The sequence below is a fragment of the Schistocerca cancellata genome, chromosome 3, assembly GCF_023864275.1.
Source record: "Schistocerca cancellata isolate TAMUIC-IGC-003103 chromosome 3, iqSchCanc2.1, whole genome shotgun sequence".
Lineage (NCBI taxonomy): Eukaryota > Metazoa > Arthropoda > Insecta > Orthoptera > Acrididae > Schistocerca > Schistocerca cancellata.
Window position 1 is genome coordinate 464,753,142 of NC_064628.1, and position 16,257 is coordinate 464,769,398.

Here is a 16,257-nt window from a genome sequence, read left to right on the forward strand (position 1 = left end):
TAGTGTCTAGCGGACTACTTCATATGACTATATTTTATTCGTTTACTTTAGTCTCGTAGTGCATTGTGAATTAAGTTTGCAATGGATAATTTTTTTACCAAAAATTCGGGCTTGGAAGTTGATGATACAGCAAGTAAACCTCCAATAATTATTGTGCCGTCAATTGCTTAGTCGTCTTCAGGTGAGAACCGATCACAGCCAAAACTTGGACAATCGAGTAAGGGAAGATCATTTCAGAAGTCTTGGTTGATCAAATATACATGGCTAGAATATGAAGCATCTACCGAAAAAGTTTTTCGCAAAACCTGCATAAAGGCAGATGCTAAAAGTATATTACAATTTTCTTCGAATAAAAAGAATATGCATTTACTTCTGTAGGGTTTTCTAACTGGAAAAAGGCTTTGGAAAAATTCCGTCTTCATAAAAATACATTTATGCATATGGAAGGTGTTCTGAAACTAAGTTCTATCACTAACTGAAGTGTGGCCTCCCAATTGAATGAACAGTTAGACAGTGATAAGAAGAAAGGCCGTTTAGCTCTTGAGACAATTTCTACTACCGTGCAATTTCTATGCCAACAAGGACTAGCAATTAGAGGGCACAAAGATGTAAACTCAAATTTTTTTCTATTGTTGGAACTCCGAAAGAATGACATACCTGAGTTTAAAGACTGGTTAGGGCGTTCGGGGTATAAGTGGACGTCCCACGATATTCAAAACGAGATCATTGATCTACTAGGAAAGTCTGTGTTGAGAATCAAGAAGACTGAATATTTTTCTATTATGGTTGACGAAACAAGTGATTCTTCGATTCACGAACAAGTGTTATTTTGTATTCGTACTGTTGTTCTTAATCATTAACGAAGACTTTATTGGCTTATACGAGACCCCCCAACACTGAATCACAAACTCTGTTTAGTATTTCAAAAGACTTTTTGCTAGTCTTAATTTGTCAATGGATAACTTAAGAGGACAGCGCTATGATGGTGCCTCGAATATGAGAGGTAAGATCAAAGAACTAAAAAAAAAGTTAGTTTTGGATGTACAACTAAAAGCACATCACGTGCACTGCATTGCTCACAGTTTAGACTTGGCAGTTGTAGACAGTCTCCGCCATCTTATGTCTATGAGGGATATTATGGCTTTAGCCAAAGGCTTAATAAACACTATAGGGGAATCCAACAAAAGGATGGGACTTTTCAGAAGCATACGCTGTGAGAGCGCCAACTACCAAGCTTGTCTATGACCCCTTTGCCCGAGTCGATGGACTATGCGAGCTTCTATTATCTTGAAAATTTTTTTTTAAACATTTTCTGCAGAGGACAAAACAGAGGCAGATTACAAATGTGCAGGCTACCTTGAGCCCATGTTACAATTCAAGACTTATTTCTTTTTACGTCTTTATTGCCATGCGATGAAGCCAGTAGAGGATGTCAATGAAAAAATTCAACTCCCTCATCTAAGCGTTGCTGGTCTGGAAAAAAATATGATGGAATGGAAGGCGTGATAGTTTTGAACACTTTTGGGATTTGTGTTTAAAAGATAAACCTTCACAAGTTGATTATCCTTCGCTTCCTCGGAATCGAAGTACACCAAAGAGCGGTTTGCTTCAAGTGGACTCAAACAGGTCATTGCAGTTGAACAAGAGTGCTTGCTGTTAGTAAACAGAGGTGAAACAAATTTGGAAAAATCAACTGAGTTTTTCAAAAATTACCTAGACGTTCAGAGACTGTGCCTACATTTGAATGTGTTAGCTGATATCGCTGATAAAAAAACAACTGCTCTTAAAAACATGCGTGATGTAAGAAAGTACATTACACAAGAGTCTGCAGTTGGAGAAATTTTATGTGAAGTAGTGAAGTGCATTAAGCTTCTCCAAGTAGTTCCAATCACAACAGCAACAGGCCGGCCGGAGTGGCCGAGCGGTTCTAGGCGCTACAGTCTGGAACCGCGCGACTGCTACGGTCGCAGGTTCGAATCCTGCCTCGGGCATGGATGTCCTTAGGTTAGTTAGGTTTAAGTAGTTCTAAGTTCTAAGGGACTGATGACCTCAGAAGTTAAGTACCATAGCGCTCAGAGCCATTTGAACCATTTGAACAACAGCAACAGCAGAACGGTCATTCAGCGCCCTTAGACATATGAAGTCATATTTCCGATCAACAATGGGACAGAATCGATTGAACAACTTGGCTGTTCTTCATGCCCACCGAGATGTTTTGGATGAATTGGATATCCGACCAGTCATCAATGACTTCATACTGAGTAATCCATTCAGACAGTCGACATTTGCACATTTTTAAAGACACTCTAGCCCTAATAATGGCATTTAGAGCAATATTAAAAATCATTATAAAACAGAGAATCAAATACATACATAATGTTATATTTTCAGTTTCGAAATATCAGTCCTAGTTTAGTACTGTATTACTATATTACTATAGTACTGTATTATATATTTTCAAATACCTAAATATTTTTAGGGTGTAATACCCAATTAAAACCCGCTATTTATATCCTATTTGACCGAAAGTATTAGGCATACTGTATTAACTTTATATTAACTGTGTTAAAGCATTAACTTTGACATATTGTTTTTATTTAATGAACCTTGTGCCTTATTCAAAGTAAGTTTAAATTATCTATTTCACTTATTAATCAAAGTGCTATTACTGCGCAACACCAATATTTTATGTTTTATTCTTTTAATGATAGTTTAGAACTTATTTAAATATAATTTCAGTATTTTGAGAGCTATACATTCACTGCTCTGTAATAGTCTACAAGCTTGATTATTATTGTAAATTAAATTAGCTTTTTACGAAAATATCGTGCGTGTTTATGTTTTGTTCCTTTTTTCAAAGCCAAAAAATGTGTCAGGCTTGTCGAGTTTCCCGGAGTGTCGAGTTATCGAGAATCCACTATTCGGGGTTCTAACGCTGATCATATGACTCTAAAATGCTTAAGAAAACTTTAAAACTCACTATTTTTCATCTAAAATTTAGAAAGTTTCTAGGGGGAAGACCCCCAGTATGAGCCTCCCAATGTTTTTTATAAGTCGGCGCCCCTGAATGTGACCGACTATTATAGCAATATTAACGACTTGTTAGATCCACAAACATATAAGCCAACTAAGTAAAGGCCCCAGTGACAAAGTTCTTAGAACTGTTACGTGGGTGATAAAGAAGTACTCTATCGAACAGAGCGTTCAGAAAAGTCTGTTCAATTCAGTTGCGCTAGCACCAAAACTTTATGAATTGCCGAAGGTGCACAAAGAGTGCTACTGGTTCGCCCATCTATTCGATTACCAAGTTCTTGACAACACTATTACGCCCGTAAGTGGGCCTATCGGAGTCATTTATCAAGAATTCAACACATTTTATCAATAAATTAAACGGCATATTGGCACAGCCGGAGGACATAATTTTGATGCGATGTCGCTATTCACTTTGGTTCCATTAATGAAGTGTTGCAACAGCTGAGTCGGATTTTTCCTCCTAATGCTGCAGAACTGTTTAAGTATTGCCTCACAACCACGTATTTCAAATTGAACGAAGAATTTTATGAACAGACGGATGGTGTCGCTATGGGGAGCCCATTCAGCCTGGTTATAGCGAACTTCTTTATGGGAGCAGGCATTGGAAACTGCGGACAAGAAACCGAATATTTGATTCCGTTACGTGTATGATACGTTTATTCGTGGCGGCATGGCAGGGAGGAACCGGATCGCTTTTAAAAACATTTTAAAGGGCTCAATCCGAAGATTCATTTTACCAAGGATGAGGAGGCAAGTGGAAGATTAAATTTTCATGGTATACTAATTTTCAAGAAAGAAAATGGTAGCTTGGGCCACACGGTTTACCGAAGACCCACACACACAGACCGTTACTTACACCGGGATTCGAACCACACACCACAACAATAACGAGGCATAATAAAAACGTTGGCGGATGATCAGGGAAAATCTGTGAACCAGAGCTGCTAGACGCAGAATTAAAACATCTCAACAATGCTTTGCTCAAGAATTGTTACTCGTTCGCTGAGGTGAAAAGAGCGTAAGATCACCTCATAGAAATCACAGTGATGCGCCGGTGAAGAAAGTTTTCCTGTCATTCATTAAGGACGTGAATGACCGCATTGGAAGTATTTTGAAATGCGGGACATCGCGGTAATTTACACACCAACACGAAAGATACAAGGTCACTTAAAATCGGCCAAGGATGCTCGCCAGCCGATGGAAAAAGCTGTAATTTATAGGATTCCGTGTAGTTGTGGGAGGTGTAAGAAGGCACTACAAAAAGAACTGTCAAAAAACGACTCGGAGACCACAAGGGCAATTGCAGAAAAGGGGAAGTTGACAGATCAGCTGTTGTGGAACACATTCATTTTGATAGGACTCAGGTACTGGCAGGCGCTACCGGATACCACGAAAGACTATACAGAGAGGCCGTAGAGATTGTGAAACACCTCAGGAATTTCGGTAGGAAATAGGAGGGCGTGAAACTGAATTAAATTCGGATTCCGGTGCTGACGGACATGTGTACCAGTCCTCCACCATGGGATGATAGGAACAGCAGACGATGGGAGTCGACAACGGCCAATTGCGCTCTCGTATTCAAAACATGTGACGTCATGCCATTGCACGGGAGCTCGCGGAAGCGGAATTTTGCTGTAGTCAGTAGCGGGCCAGGCTGTGAAACGGACGTTCAACAAACCTACGATGACGCTTGAAAACGTCCTTCTCAGATGGGGACGAAACCTCAAGTTCTAAAGTGAAATCCCTTCGATCGCGGCATAATAGCCCGGAATATTTTATTAACTGTGACAATTCCAGCCGCGAAAGTTTACATTTTACAACGTAAGAACAAAGTTAAAGTCCAGTCTCAAACAGAAGTGTTGTAGCGAGACCCCTGACATTGTCTAATCTTTAGCCTGAAGTGTTTCTTTCTATTCTTTTATTATCTAGCTATTGTCCGTAATGATCCATTACAAAAGATGTATAATGTAGCACTAAATATGCGTGATAAATTGTGTCATTATGTGTAAACTAGTGATCACTTCTCTGACCTCAATGAAGTATCTTCCAAAACTGTAACGTAAGTTAAAGAAACGTCGCTGAAAAAAAAAAAGATAGAGAGGATTTCACTTGTGTTCGGATTTGCACTTTCTTTCTCCTCAATGGTAGATTGTACGGAACAGATGTAAGTTGAGTTGACGTAATTTTGATGGCTTAATAATTATCTATCTCGACTAATTAGTTCATTCCGTCACCATGTCATTTACTAGGTTTATGTTGTATCTCTAAATTTGTTTCAGTGGAAAAACAGGAGAGGCTGACGGCGGACTGCCGACCGATTGTTTGAGGGCGGACGACCAAATACTGTCTGCGATGCTTCGTTATAGAAAGTCAGAACACCCTGAAATACTTTATACGATCATTTTCCTTGCAGTAAGTAAGGTTTTATTGTGAAAATCCCAAGGGTCTTATCGGCTACCGCTTTCGAATAATGAAGACGGGCAGCCCGGTCTGATGCAGTTCCAATTATCAGAAAGCGTTCTGCTGATGGACCGTTATAGGGTAGTGCCTCGTTAAGGCCTGAGAAGTTTCATAGAGCTGTGTTGCATGGTGCTGTCTAAAAAGTTCGTCCATCATTAATGTGTGTTGCCTCCTTCTCGCGACTGTTGGGTCATGCAATATCTCATATCTTGTTAACTACTAGTTAACGGTGTCCCCCCTCCCTTTTGAGAAACCTGCTATTGAATACCTCGTTGAGATACTGGAGGTAACACCACAAGCCTAACAGTTGGTACAAGCGTGAATGTTTACAGAAATTCTGGCCCTTGATCAGTTCAATATAGCGATCTGGTATTAATGAGAGTTTGGTGGTTGCACAAAAATTAATTAAGATCGTAGATCTTTAAGACATAATACAGCGGAAATCAATCTCCGGGAGTCAAAGATGATTACCCAGACATATAATTTAATAGGAACTATATCGGCAAGCAACGTTACAAATAGGTATGGAAAGACAGAACGAATCGCTATTACATTCATAAAGATGCATTAGCTTCGTATATACAACACAAGAAACGTCAAGCACTGAAAAGTAGGTCTAGGCACTAATACATTCATTCATATTGTACTAACACTATTCGCAACACTATTCGCAACACATTTCGCAGACAGTAGAAACATATACCGCACGATGTACCTGCAAAATTATGTCGTTGTACGACACATAGTTCAGGAGATACGACGTCATAAACTTTTAGCTCCATGGAAACGAAACGACTGAGCGAGACTCGCTAGATATACGCTATGCGATCAAAACTATCCCGAGACCTGGCTGAAAATGACTTACAGGTTCGTGGCGCCCTCCATCGCTAATGTTGGAATACAGTATGGTGTTGGCCAACCATTAGCCTTGATGACAGCTTCCACTCTCGCAGGCATACGTTCAATCAGGTGCTGGAAGGTTTCTTGGGGAATGGCAGACCATTCTTCACGGAGAGCTGCACTGAGGAGAGGTATCGATGTCGGTCGGTGAGGCCTGGCACGAAGTTGGGGTTCCAAAACATCCGAAAGCTTTTCTGTAGGATTCAGGTTCGGACTCTGTGCAGGGCAGTCCATTACAGGGATGTACTTATCGTGTAACCACTCCGCCACAGGCCGTGCATTATGAACAGGTGCCCGACCGTGTTGAAAGCTGCAGTCGCCTTCCCCCAACATTAGGAAGCAAAAAGGTGCTTAAAGCATCAATGTAGGCCTGTGCTGTGATAGTGTCACGCAAAACAACAAGGTATGAAAGCCCCCTCCATGAAAAACACGACCACACCATAACACCACCGCCTCCGAATTTTACTGCTGGCACTACACACGCTGGCATATGACGTTCACCAGCCATTCACTATACCCACACCCTGCCATCGGATCGCCACATTGTGTACCGTGATTCGTCACTCCACACAACGTTTTTCCATTGTTCGATCGTCCAATGTTTACGCTCCTTAGACCAAGCGAGGCGTCCTTTGGCATTTACCGGCATGATGTGTGACTTATGTGCAGCCCCTCGACCATGAAATACAAGTTTTCTCACCTTCCGCCTAACTGTCATAGTACTTGCAGTGGATCCTGGTGCAGTTTGGTGTTCCTGTGTGATGGTCTGGATAGATGTCTGCCTAGTCTGTACGCTTTTGTGCTGTACTTGTCCCTTCACGTTTCCACTTCACTATCACATCGCGGACAGTGGACCTAGGGATGTTTAGGAGTGTGGAAATCTCGCGTATAGACGTATGGCACAAATGACACCCGATCACCTGAACACGTTCGAAGTCCGTGAGTTCCGCGGGCCGCGCGGAGTAGCCGCGTGGTTAGAGGCGCCATGTCACGAATCGCGCGTCCCCTCCAGCCGGAGGTTCGAGCCCTCCCTCGGGCATGGGTGTGTGTGTGTGTGTGTGTGTGTGTGTGTGTGTGTGTGTGTGTGTGTGTGTGTGTGTATTGTCCACAGCGAAAGTTAGTTTAAGTTACTTTAAGTAGAGTGTAAGTCTAGGGACCGATGACCTCAGCAGTTTGGTCCCTTGGGATTCACACACATTTGAACATTTCCTGGAGTTCCGCGGAGTGCCCCATTCTGCTCCCTTACGATGTCTAATGACAACTGAGGTCGCTGATTTGGAACACCTGGCAGTTGGTGGTAGCACAATGCACCTAATATGAAAAACGTATGTTTTTGGAGGTATCCGGATACTTTTGATCACATAATGTACATGTGAAACATGTGTGAATTATCTGTGAAATATGTTAAATATATATTAAATATAAGCAACGTATGCGTACGCGTGCAAAGCCACGGACAAGAATCTTCTTCCTGAACTCTTGGATCGATTACAACCAAACTTGATCACATATTACTTACTATCAGGAAATAAATACTGTGAGGGTAAAAACCAGCAACCTCCATCGGGATGACGCTAATGATGTGGAGATACAAGGGGTGGAAGAAGAGATAGACCGACAGAGAGGGTAAAGGAGATGACGGACATAGATACGGGAAGAGGTAAAGATGAACAGAAAGTAAAACTGATAATAAGGTTACACATACGAGTACTAAGCACGCTGCATTGAGGAAACAAAGTAGCCGTCTTGATGACAAAATATTATGAAAATATTTCGAAAAGGAAGAGAGCTAAGAGATGGAAATCGATTGAGAAAAGAAAGAGGAGGAGGTGGAGAGAGAGGGGGGAGGAAGAGACGGACAGAGAGAGAGGGGCGTAGGAGATGGAGACAGAGAGAGGGAGGAGGAAATGGACCGACAAAAGGAAGTGGAGGAGCTGGACAGAGAGAGGACAGAGAAGAAGATGGACAGAGTGAGAAGGGAAGAAGGAGACCTATAAAGAGAGGAGGGAGAAGGAGATAGAGAGGGAGAGGGGTAGGAAGAGACGAGCAGAGAGAGGTGGGAACAGGAGATGGGCAAACAAAGGAGGAGGACAAGAGAGAGAGAGAGAAAGTGGACATGGACGAACGGGAAACATCGAGTACTCAGTTAGTATAGTTATACGAGGATTGGAATGTAAATAGTGGCAACTATTCATTCACAACCGATACAAAAGAGTTACATGTTTGCACCTGCTACTATCCTTCAAAATAGTCATCAACGTTGTGTAGAACGAGCTGCCAGCGATGTGGAAGGCGTAGTATACCGTTAGCAGAGCCTGTTCTTTTGATAGCGCGAATGGAACGGTGTACTGCCTGTCGAATCTCTGGAACAGTTCTGAAGCGAATGCCACGAAGTGGTTCCTTCATCTTCGGAATCAAATCAAAGTCACAAAATGTAATGTCCAGGAGTATGGTGGATGGTACAGTACTTCCCAGTCCCATCGACCTAACAGAGCAGACACAGCTTGCGCTGTATGCGCCATCGCACTGTCGTGCAAAATGATGAAGGGGTTGCATAGAAAGTGTCGCCGCTACATTCGCAAAGCTGGTCGCAAGTGATGCTCCATAAAGGAAGAGTAATACCGTGCACTGACGGTCTGCCGCGGAGGAACGTAATGCGTTAGGATAACACCATCACAGTCGTACACGAGAATCACCATAAATTTCACCATACTGGGGTTCCGACGCACTTTCGACTTTCGCGGCGACCCATAATGACGCCATTCGTTGGATTTGCGTTTCAGTTTTGGCTCGTACGATGTGGCCCATGTGTCATCCATTGTTACGATATGGCGTAAGAAAGACTCTCCTTCGTGCTCATAGCGTTCCAAGTGCGTCTGAGAAGCGTCGTAGCGCATTCATTTCTGGACTTCCGTCAAGTCATGCGGAACCCATCGAGATGCAATTTTTCACATGCCCAGGCGTTCCTTCAGGATACGAAGCACAGTCATATGCGCTAATCCGGTTTCGTGGGAGAGCTCACGAATCGTTTGGCGTCCAGCACTGTCCACTAACGCGGCAACAGCATGCACTTCTTCTTCAGAGACGCTAGGACGATCTGCCCGATGCATGTCTGTCACAGTTCGCCGACGTTCGTTGAAGGCTTTTACCTAATGTGCCACTGTTCTGTACGGCAATGTTGATTCCCCTCTTGAAGTGATGACACTGTCACGCTGTACTAACTCTGGAACATTCAGTCTTGTTCCAATTCCGTTGTTCCTGTTTCGAAAACATAGTGACACCGTTACGTGAGACCGCTCGCTCACAGGTGTCTGTGTTTCCCACGACTGTGCGAACGCCGGTGACTTAGGACTGGCGAGTCAAAAAAAAATGTTCAAATGTGTGTGAAATCTTATGGGACTTAACTGCTAAGGTCATCAGTCCCTAAGCTTACACACTACTTAACCTAAATTATCCTAAGGACAAACACACACACCCATGCCCGAGGGAGGACTCGAACCTCCGCCGGGACCAGCCGCCCAGTCCACGACTGCAGCGCCCTAGACCGCTCGGCTAATCACACGTGGCGACTGGCGGGTCCATTTGGTCGGAGATAAGGTAGGTATGTCAACAACGTATGCTATGGGCGACAGTAGTAGGTTCCATTGCATAGTGTCTCCACAGCAGTCATGCCACTATTAAGTTCCAACCTAGTATAATTGGTATGAAACATCAATTACCCCAAATTATGGTATCACTAACGCCCATAATGGTGAGGTGGCACATACTTGGCATATTTCTTTGAGGATCATAGTAGTCGTGTTTTCAGTAAAATATAAGGAAGAAATTCACGCACAATCGAGTTAGTTTGCTACGTGATGGTCAGATTTCGAAAAGAAACACACTAAAATCCGAAGTAATTTGGATTCACTTAGAGGCCCCGAAATTTCATGTGAGAGCAAGCGAATTATGACTTGATCGAGGACAGGAAAATGCATGGCGCTGAGTGTTTACCTAGTTTTTTGGCTGCAACCCCTCTGAGTCCATTCAGACGGTGTTTTGCGTCGTTCATTTCTCCTAATACGTGTCTTGGTAGTCTGCTAATTGTATGATACGCGATGGAATTGAAACAAACTATAATGGTAATAAGATGGCTTTAGATCAAGATGTTGTTAACTAGCATCACGTTACATGTCGTTTCTTCTAAAGTTCGGACACGGATGTCCGTCACTTAAAAAGAAAGAGTTCACGACTTGGAAGAAGCACTATGTTTCGTTTGCAACCTGCTCAGGGAGTGCCGTAAAACTTTCCCCTTGGAAAGTCCATAGGCCGACAAGAATGGTACACTTTCCCTAACGTTTCCTGACCTTGTACTGACCCACATGCCGTAATGGCTTCCAGTAGTGCACCCAGCTGAGAAAAATTGAATAGAAGCCGCTTTGAATTAAATAGTCATTGCAGTTTCCAGTAGCCGTGCTGGTCAAAGTACGTATTAATAAGTGATGGTGGCTATCTGTCCAAAATTAGGATAGAGGAATCCCTTCACAGGTTCAATAACGTTCCTTCTGAGCATTCATCGTAGCGGATCAGAGAAAGAAAATGTTAATTAGTTAACTGCAGGAGCGTCTGTGGAAATGTTCCGGAACTAAACTCGTTTATAAAAAATACCCGAGCCCACGAAATAGTATGGAGGGAAAGTTGGCTGAACCCATATATCAGTATCAATGAAATTTTAAATACCGAGTGGAAAGTGTATGGCGAAGATGAGTTGAACGGTGATGTTAGAGGCGTGGTTACAGCCATAACAAATACGATAACATCTAGTGAGATTAGCACAGATTTCGAAATAACTTGGGTGAAGACCTGTTGAAGGTGGGTCAAACATGCTCATCGGACGCCTTTATAGACCCTGTAAGTAGGCTGTTTATGTTTTCTTATTGGCAACGTTACGTAGCGCTCTGTACGAAAATCACTGGCTGTGCTGTGTGCAGTCTGTGGCTAGTTTGCATTGTTGTCTGCCATTGTAGTGTTGGGCAGCGGCATCTGGATGTGAACAGCGCGTAGTGTCCTATTGTCGCAGAGGTTTTTTTCCCTTGGCTCTTGCCTTGGCACTTTTTTTCCTCTGCCCTTACAACCGCTACCCTTCAATCGTTTTCGACCACTTCTATCTCCTGATGGACCATGTTAATGAGTAATCTTACTCAGACGCATGGATAACATCACAGCCCGCATCCTGTGACGCCTGATTCAAAAACTAACATGTTTACGGAGGTGACAGTAGAACTTTTGGTTTGGTCACCACGTTGGTGTGGGCGTGGAGGGGCCCCATCCTTGTGTAAATGGCAGTTGGAGGTGAGCCGCCAGCAGTGGTGGATGTGGGGAGAGAGATGGCGGAGTTTTGTAATTTGTCATGAATTGCTATATATATTATGACTATTAAGGTAAATACATTGTTTGTTCTCTATTAATATCTTTCTTTTGCTAACTATCCCTATCAGTAGTTAGTGCCTTCCGTAGTTTGAATTTTTATTTAGCTGGCAGTAGTGGCGCTCGCTGTATTGCAGTAGTTCGAGTAATGAAGATTGTGCAGTCTGTGATTTTCGTACAGAGCGCTACGTAACGTTGCCAATAAGAAAACATAAACAGCCTACTTACAACCCCTTGCCTCAGTAGCAGTAGTGGTGCAGCAGTTGAGGGGAAACTTGGAGAATATTTCGCGTAAATTTCTTGCACATGTTATAGTTTTAGGCGGAGATTTTAACTTACCAGCTATAGACGGGGAGCCTCAAGTGGCTAGGACGGGTAGTAAACAACAAGAACCAAGTGTTTTGGTTGAAGTTCATTATCCGAAAATAACCTTTAGCGGTTAATGAGAGAACTGGGTCGTGGAGATAACATCTTAGACTTGCTGGTGACAAACAGCCCCTAACTTTTCTACGCAGTCAGCATAGAACGGGGAATCAGTGAACATCACTGAATACAGCTGTAATATAACTAGAATTGCGAATTATGACGAGTATCGAGGCGGAAAAACTTCTCTGTGAGAACCAACATGGATTCTGAACACAGCGACCGTGTGAAACCCAGCCATCTCTGTTCGTCCACGAGATCCAGAAAGCACTAGACACAGCCACCAAGATAGATGCTGTGTTCCATGACGTCCGGAAGGCTTCCGATTCAGTTCCGCACTTCCGCCTAATGAACAAACTACGGGCGTACGAAATCAGATGACTTTTGACTGGATTGAAGAGTTTCTGGCAAACGGAACACGACATGTCATTCTGAACGGAGAGAAGTCTTCAAACGTAAAATTAATTTCGGGCGTGCCCCGAGGGATTTTAAAGGAACCTAACTTTTAAATATATGTAAATGACGTAGAATATAACGATGGGAAGTTCAGTGAGGCTTTTTGTGGGTAATGGTGTTGCATACAGAGAAGCCATGACGCCAGGAAATTGTAGCGAAATGCAGGAAGATCTGCAGAGAATCGACACCTGGTGCAGGGAGTATGATGTCGGCCCTCAACATAAACAAATGTAATGTATTGCTGATACGTAGGCAGAAACATCGTTAATTGTGTGATTACACAACGCAGAAAATCGGGGAAACAGTTACTTTCATAAAATACCTAGGAGTATGCGTACAGGACAATCTGAAGTGGAACGACCACATAAACTAATAGCGAGTAAGGCAGATGTCAGATTAAGATTCCTTGGAAGTCTCTGCAGGAAATGTCGTCCATCAACAAAGGAAGGAGTTCACAAAATACAAGTTTGACTAGCATCTGAATTATCTGAATATTGTTCATCAGGATGGGATCTCAGAATGGGATCCATATCAGATAGGACCGATAGAGTAAATATAGAAATCCAAAGAAGAGCAGCGCTTTTCGTTACAGGTTCATTTAGTAATAACAGAAGTGCCACAGACACGATCAACTAACTCCAGTGGCAAACGCTGCAAGAGAGGCGTTCTGCATCACAGTGTGGTTTATTGTTAAAGTTGCGAGAGCGTATTTTCCTAGAAGAGTCAACAAGTGTATTGCTTCGTCCTATGTATATTTCGCGAAAACACCATGACGATAAAATTAGAGAGATTCGAGGCCACACGTAGGCTAACCGGCGGTAATCATTCTTCCCGCTAACCATTCGAGATTGAAACGTGAAAGTCGTGGGGGGGGGGGGTAGGGGGGGGCGGAGTGACAGTCGTACTCAAAGTACCCTCCGCTTCCGGTGTATAGATGCAGATAAGACATTCAGCATTATTATTAGCAAAGCTTCCGTGCATGACATGTGTGTTGATAAAATTCGGAATAACTATGCTTTCTAGTATTACTGTTGTTGTTGTGGTCTTCAGTCCTGAGACTGGTTTGATGCAGCTCTCCATGCTACCCTATCCTGTGCAAGCTTCTTCATCTCCCAGTACCTACTGCAACCTACATCCTTCTGAATCTGCTTAGTGTATTGATCTCTTGGTCTCCCTCTACGATTTTTACCCTCCACGCTGCCCTCCAATGCTAAATTTGTGATCCCTCGATGCCTCAGAACATGTCCTACCAACCGATCCCTTCTTCTAGTCAAGTTGTGCCACAAACTTCTCTTCTCCCCAATCCTATTCAATACCTCCTCATTAGTTACGTGATCTACCCACCTTATCTTCAGCATTCTTCTGTAACACCACATTTCGAAAGCTTCTATTCTCTTCTTGTCCAAACTAGTTATCGTCCATGTCTCACTTCCATACATGGCTACACTCCATACAAATACTTTCAGAAACGACTTCCTGACACCTAAATCTATATTCGATGTTAACAAATTTCTCTTCTTGAGAAACGCTTTCCTTGCCATTGCCAGTCTACATTTTATATCCTCTCTACTTCGACCATCATCGGTTATTTTACTCCCTAAATAGCAAAACTCCTTTACTATTTTAAGTGTCTCATTTCCTAATCTAATTCCCTCAGCATCACCCGACTTAATTTGACTACATTCCATTATCCTCGTTTTGCTTTTGTTGATGTTCATCTTATATCCTCCTTTCAAGACACTGTCCATTCCGTTCAACTGCTCTTCCAAGTCCTTTGATGTCTCTGACAGAATTACAATGTCATCGGCGAACCTCAAAGTTTTTACTTCTTCTCCATGAATTTTAATACCTACTCCGAATTTTTCTTTTGTTTCCTTTACTGCTTGCTCAATATACAGATTGAATAACATCGGGGAGAGGCTACAACCCTGTCTTACTCCCTTCCCAACCACTGCTTCCCTTTCATGTCCCTCGACTCTTATAACTGCCATCTGGTTTCTGTACAAATTGTAAATAGCCTTTCGCTCCCTGTATTTCACCCCTGCCACCTTCAGAATTTGAAAGAGAGTATTCCAGTCAACATTGTCAAAAGCTTTCTCTAAGTCTACAAATGCTAGAAACGTAGGTTTGCCTTTTCTTAATCTTTCTTCCAAGATAAGTCGTAAGGTCAGTATTGCCTCACGTGTTCCAACATTTCTACGGAATCCAAACTGATCTTCCCCGAGGTCGGCTTCTACCAGCTTTTCCATTCGTCTGTAAAGAATTCGCGTTAGTATTTTGCAGCTGTGACTTATTAAACTGATTGTTCGGTAATTTTCACATCTGTCAACACCTGCTTTCTTTGGGATTGGAATTATTATATTCTTCTTGAAGTCTGAGGGTATTTCGCCTGTCTCATACATCGTGCTCACCAGATGGTAGAGTTTTGTCATGACTGGCTCTCCCGAGGCCATCAGTAGTTCTAATGGAATGTTGTCTACTCCCGGGGCCTTGTTTTGACTCAGCTCTTTCAGTGCTCTGTCAAACTCTTCACGCAGTATCTTATCTCCCATTTCATCTTCATCTACATCCTCTTCCATTTCCATAATATTGTCCTCAAGTACATCGCCCTTGTATAAACCCTCTATATACTCCTTCCACCTTTCTGCTTTCCCTTCTTTGCTTAGAACTGGGTTGCCATCTGAGCTCTTGATATTCATACAAGTGGTTCTCTTCTCTCCAAAGGTCTCTTTAATTTTCCTGTAGGCAGTATCTATCTTACCCCTAGTGAGACAAGCCTCTACATCCTTACATTTGTCCTCTAGCCATCCCTGCTTAGCCATTTTGCACTTCCTGTCGATTTCATTTTCGAGACGTTTGTATTCCTTTTCGCCTGCTTCATTTACTGCATTTTTATATTTTCTCCTTTCATCAATTAAATTCAATATTTCTTCTGTTACCCACGGATTTCTATTAGCCCGCGTCTTTTTACCTACTTGATCGTCTGCTGCCTTCACCACTTCATCCCTCAGAGCTACCCATTCTTCTTCTACTGTATTTCTTTCCCCCATTCTTGTCAATTGTTCCCTAATGCTCTCCCTGAAACTCTCTACAACCTCTGGTTCTAGTATTACTAGGAGGATGAAAATTATGGAAATAATCATAAATTGTTCGATAGGAATCTTTCGTAATTTTTATATTGTAACTGTTTCAAATGTTTCATTCAAATATGAGATCAACGCTCGAAAAGTCAAGTCCAAATCCTGTGATATTAATTGATCACGTGAAGCATATAGAGTTCAATAAAAGATGCTGCCACTTCGATAATGAGTGTTAAATTGTAAATTGATCCTATTTGTAGCATAATGTGTATTTAAATACAGGAAGTTAATAATGAAGATTTGACATTCTGGAAGTTATATATTTAAGAACGTGAGTGGAATGAAGTAACAGTGAAGGAGTTAATGATCCACTCTGGACCCACTAACACATAGTAAACAGCTGCTTAATGACCAGAAAAATATGCAAATCTGACACTATACTAAATCATTGAACAAAACCTGAGAAAATAATATCTTCGACTGTCTCCTACATCTTAAT